Source organism: Canis lupus, chromosome 30 (genome assembly GCF_048164855.1).
Source record: "Canis lupus baileyi chromosome 30, mCanLup2.hap1, whole genome shotgun sequence".
NCBI lineage: Eukaryota > Metazoa > Chordata > Mammalia > Carnivora > Canidae > Canis > Canis lupus.
Window position 1 is genome coordinate 36,611,792 of NC_132867.1, and position 5,855 is coordinate 36,617,646.

Genomic DNA, 5,855 nt, shown 5'->3' on the forward strand with positions numbered 1-5,855 from the left:
GAGGTGGGGGACAGCAAGGGTCCACTTGGACCTGCAGAGCACTGAGGTGCCTTAGGGACATATCTGGTAGTATTGAATTCTCAAAAGGAGACATGGTTCTATCCTCTCACAAGATTCCAGACCTTTCTGCTTGTTTATTATCCATCCAATCTGGCATGTTTATTTGTTAATATAATAGAGCTAGTGTGCTCCCAGGGTAAGAGGCCGCTATCACCCTTAACGCTTCTTTCTGAGGGCAAGAGAACTCCCCATTGGAACTGGATATCAGCACTAGGTCACCCCATCAAGCCTGAAAGCTGCTACTGTGCAATGAGGGGACAGTTGAACATGAGCAAAGGTTAGGAACATAGATTTTCCATAGGACTCTGTGCAGTCAGCTCAGGTTGCCATAACAAATATCACAAACAGGGTGGCTTAAACATCAGATGTTTATTTTCTCATAGTTCTGAAGGCTGGAAGTATAAGACCAAGATACTTTCATCGTTTATTTCTGGTGAGGGATCTCTTTCTGGCTTGTAGATGGCCTCCTTCTCAATATGTCCTCACATGGACTCCACCCTGTGTGCTTTGAAGAAAGAAAGATCCCTAGTGTCTCCCCTTCTTCTTAAAAGAATACCAGTCCTAGGGCACCTGGGTGGCTCATCAGTTAAGCATTTGCCTTTGGCTTAGATCATGGTCCTGGGGGCCCGGGGAGGGGGGTCCTCAGCTCAGCAGGGGGTCTGCTTGTCCCTCTGCCGCTCCCCCTCACTCGAGCATGCGCACTCTCTTGCTCTCTCTCTCTCAAATAATAAAGTAAAATCTTTAAAACAAAAAAAGGATACTAGTCCCATTGGATTAGGGCTTCATTTAATCTTAATTATCTTCTTAAAGGCTCTATCTCTGCATATAGTCACATTGAGGGTTAGGGCTCCAACATATAAATTTGGGGGTGGGGACACAATCCAGTCCATAACAGATTCTAAGCCCCACCATTTATGAATTGTGAAATTGCATTCTTGTTCCATATATTACTCTTCTAAAGTTCAATTTTTCTATCTGTAAATATAGTCACTGAGAAGATGCAGTGAGATAATACACATAAGACGTGGGTAGCCCAGAACCTGACAGGCAGTAAACACTGGTAGAAATTATCTTCTTCTCTAGCAGATGTACGGTGGATAATCACTCTTCGATTGTTGTGCAGTTCAGAGCTCAGATTCCTGGGCCCACAGCGATCCTCTCCAGTTACTCCTGTCCTTATTCTTTTAATCTTGTGGTCTGACCTGCAAAAATCGTGGCCGTGAGTTGTGAGGACAGTTCTGCGACATCTTCCCAGACAAGACTGCCCTTCATCCCAAAGATGCCTTGTCCCTGTGCAGGCACAACCATGCTTGGCATTTTGCTGCCCTGCGTGAACAAGAAGCCTCACCTATGACATTTGCTCAGTGAGAGCAAGTTTAGGGAGAGGGGTAAGGAGTTTCTTTTGGAGAGCATCCCAGAAACTGAAAGGTGATTTTCTCATGTGAATTATGGGTGGGGCAATCCCCTTTGCTGGGACTCCCTTTCTCCTCACAGTTTGTTCCCAGGGCAAAATGACTGCCCCATCTATGACCTCTGATGAGTCTTTCCCTGAGAAAGAGGCACCAGTGCTGTCTTGCTTCCATTCAGAGTTTTCTTTGCTGAAGCTCCCAAAATATAACTGGTCTCAGAAGCTGGTGGGTCCCATGTGCTGTGGCCCCTGGTGTGGGGCGTGATTATAAATCAGGCAACTGAGTTACGCATTGTCTTGCCGCCCAGGACACTAGAGATCTTTCACTTTGATGGTGAGGTACGAACTGAGACAGCTGAGTCCCTTTGACTCTGGTTTCATGGTCTAATGGTTTGAATGAAAGAGGAATTCCTAGATGCCCCAGATCCTGAAAGAGAAGATGTCCCCGCTAAGGAAACCACGGGGAGTGCAAGCATGCCTGATTTGGGGACAGGAATTCATAGGGAAGCGACTATTGACAGGGCCCTCCCCACCCTCCTACAGCCCATGGACCAACCACCCATAGGGAAGCATGCTATGTCCATGGAGATGCCTCAAGATTCTATCACTGTTTATATCAGAAATAAATAGCCAAGTTTCCCATTAATTGTCATCATTTGCACCAAACAGAGAGGAAGAACTCATATGACTATAGTTTTTAAAAAACAAATAATCTTTAAAAAAAAAACCCAATAGTTTCCTATTTCTTTTCCCAGCAACCATTTTCTTAAGAGAAAGGGGTGGGGGGAAGACTGAATTTATACTTTTGTGGGTACTAGGAGAACAAGGGAAGAAAAACACCCCATGCACCTGACCTCTTGGTACCCTTCCTCAGGATGGGAGGTTCATGTCTGAAGCCTCACAAGCTGGGGCTTCATAAGGCACCCCTGCAGCCCTGTTTCCTGGAATCCGCTAAGAGAAAAATGGCAAACCAGCCAAGATATTTGACTGAGGTTTGCTAAGAAAACATATTCTCAGTTTGGGTTGTTTTCTGAGGGGAGGGTCGGAGATGTGGTTTAAGCAAGAAAATTGCTCGTGGACAGTTATGGAAATAATGACTCTTTCACTGTCTTGCATGTCTCTGGCTATAGTTACAGGAAGCAAAGTGGAACAGTGTTTTAAAATTACCTGGGGAACGAACACAGGCAGGGGCAACAACCAAGTGAGAAGTGCCGGAGCCAAGGAAACATCATTCCATGTCAGTGATCAGGGTAATTCCACAGCCGGAGGAGGCCGTTAGTTACTCTTAAGTGGGAGGTGGGAAGGTTCTGGTTTCTGGAACCTGGCTAGACTTTGAAATGAAAGGAGAGAATCAACTTCATCTGATTTGTTGCCCACACTCCCTAGAGAAGAACGTAGCTCAGGTCTCTGACGTCTACCCACCAGGAACCTCAAAGGACTCACTTTCCTGCTCTTTTAATGAGGTCACCCTATTACATGTCCTCCAGACTGCTGGACTCGAAGATGGTTCTAGGTACTTATAGTGTGTAGCATAAAGGCATGAACGGTTTCTGCCGCTCTGAGTCAACCCATGACTTGAAAATGTGGATGATTTTAGTTGTTTGACCATCAGAATGAGTTTTTTCTCCCTCCTGGATCTCTGTGGTTACCTGAGTGATATCCTGTGTCTCTTACTCTCTATCAGTTCGGAACAAAGAAAAACTTGAGGGCATGGCATATCTGCTTATATATTTGGGGTTAAAGACTCAAACTTTTTATCCAACTATCTTCACTAATCCGTGGAAGATGCTAAATTCTTGGAGATCACGGCGCTCCCGTGGTCGGTCGGGATGGGTCGTTCATTGCACAATTCTTGCTCAATGAGTCACTCCTTCTGGGAGCCTAGTGACATGTACTCTGGACCCGCAGGACACCCGCTGCGGGGCTAAGCTTTGGGCCTGGCAAGGTGAGTCCCACCCATCCCTGAATATGATGCCCCTCAAGGCAGCATCCATAGCACCGTGGGAAGACAGAGGAGGGGGTGGTTACTTCTTACAGAAATCCCCAGAGAGGGAGAATATGGATGTTGGTCCAGGAAGGATGAGAAAGACCTTGGCAGGGAAGCTCTAGGTAGATGGCTTTCCAAGTACGAGCAAACACGGCTGCTGGAAGTCAGGAAAATGGAGTGGCTAACACTGCTGTCCTAGAAGATACAGAATGAAGTAGCAGGTGAGTGGGTGGTGAAATACAGCAGGTCTTCAGAAGACAGCGATTTGGATTTTTTTTTTTTTTGTAACAGCTAGGAACCACAAAAAATGTGTGAGTGGGTCAGGAAAAAATAGTGGGTGTTGTCAAGGGAATGGTGGGTATGAGGGGGTGGCTATGATGAAGGTGCTTCAGACCAAGGGTGCAAACCCCTGGACTTCGTCCTGGCCTGCACCTGGCAGCTGTGGACCAGGACTTAATCTATCCGGCCTCAGTTCCTCCAGAGCGAGGGGCAGAGGCTGGCTGCCCCCGACCGTCCAGCACAGCAGCGCTTCCTGCGAGCCTCCTGAGACACCGTAGGGAAGACAGCTTGACTACTTGGGAAAGAGATGCAGCATTGGACGCGACCCTGGTGATGGTGGCTCTCAGATGCAAGTACTGGTCGGAATCACGTGGGTGGTGTGACAGGAGGTGGGGCAGCTGGGACCTACCCCCAGAGATTCTGGTGCAGTCCGGGGATGCACAACACTTGGCGGAACCCTAATTGCCTGCCCCAGGGTTGTCCAGTGCCCTCAGATTGGAGGAGTGTGAAGCCCGGCAGGGCTGAGTCGGCGTCCAGCATGAGAGGGGCACCTCCTGCCTCCCCAGCTCACCCCGATCGAATGAGGGGTCTCCTCACAATTTTCTTCTCCTCCTTTCCACTCACCTCAGCCCTTCTTGCAGAACCAGATGAGAGCCTGTTGAGTTCAAAAGATCCCCAAGAGCCAAGAGGCAAAGCTGCAGCTTCCAGAGTAGCTGGTCTGAGGGGCACAGGGACCGGCTGTCCAGGTGCCACCAGCTGCCCCAGCTGCCCGGGCCTCATCAAAGTTGGTCAGCAGCCCCTGCTGAGCCCTCCCCAGAGCTAGCTGGGCCAGGCCAGGCGCCACCCCTTGGCCCTTGATGCCTCCTCATGCCTTTCTGTCCAAAGCCTCACACAGCAGCTGCAGCAGCAGCGCTGCTGAGAACTTGCTGGAAATGCACAATCTCGGCTCACCCCAGACTTTAACAAAGACTTGAAGGGACTTATGGGGGAGCACATTAACATTTGAGAGGCTCTGGTCTCTGCCTCCTGGGCTGGCTGTCAATGGTGCCTTCCTACCCCACCCTGGGGGTAAGAAGGAAGGGGAGGGAGTGGAGGGGAGAGGAGGAAAGAGGAAGGAAACAAAGGAGGAAGTTGGTGGGGGGGGGCAAGGGTGAGTGGAAGCAGGGGGAGAGGAGGAGGGAGAGAGAGAGGGGATGCAGACTGCCCAGACCTACCCTCTTATGGGCAAATCTCATGCCCCAGTTACTTCTCCTTTCTCCTTTCTTCCATGGCAGCCTTGCTGATGTCAACCAGGACCAGAGGGTGGGGAATTTAAAGAACTTTGAAACAAAAGACAGCTTCTGTTTGCCTTCCACTTCCTAAAAAGGAAGGCCTTATTCACCGTTCCTGTAAGAGATACAAAGCTCTGTGGATTAGGGGTGACTCGTCCCACAGCAATTTGCAGCAGGAAGCACCTCAGACCCTAGAGTCAGTCTGAGCGTAAGCAACTGAAACCCTCAATTAATCAGATTGGCTTCCACCTTTCGGGAATAGCAAACACAGAGAAAACAAATTAGCACCTGGGATGGATCCTCTTGTCTTCCCGTACCGTTCAGAGTGTCGCCGGGGCTGGTGGCAGGTGCACAGACATCTGTGCCCCGGTGCTCCCAGGCAGGGCGGGGTGGGCGGACGGGAGACCGAAGTGCCAGGGTTTCCATCCTGAGCTGCCCTACACATGTTGGCTTGGCAGCCGCTCAGCTCAGTCTTAATTTCTTGGCCCATGCACTGGGGATTAAAAACCTAATAACTTGTTCTGTAGAGCCATTGTCAGGAAGATGAAGGCTTTGTGGGACTGCTCACCTGGTGGCCACTCCACAGGCCTCAGCACCCGTCTCGACTCCCCAGTACGGTTGCTCATGTAGGAAAGACGTTGGGGTTCAGAGCTGATGGCCAAGGAGGAATTCTTGAGACATCTTTGCTGCACAAAGGTGGTTTTATTAAAGCACCGGGATGGGACCTGTGGGCAGGAAGAGCTGCCCTGGGGTCATGAGAAGTGGCCCTTGATATACTTTCAAGTTGGGAGGGGGTTAGGGAAAGTGTAAGCCTCTGAGGAATTTTGGAAGCAAGGTTTCCAGGACCTTG

At 49.6% G+C, this 5,855-nt stretch overlaps 1 long non-coding RNA gene across 1 annotated transcript; it reads right to left on the reverse strand.

The window, feature by feature from the left end:
* Positions 1-407: 407 nt before the first annotated feature.
* LOC140621348 (uncharacterized) lies at positions 408-5,134 on the reverse strand. The gene is made up of 4 exons (XR_012021062.1): positions 4,949-5,134; positions 3,504-3,650; positions 2,636-2,798; positions 408-1,262 (listed from the first exon to the last, which is right to left on the reverse strand). It is a non-coding gene; the product is annotated as an uncharacterized lncRNA (long non-coding RNA).
* Positions 5,135-5,855: the final 721 nt, after the last annotated feature.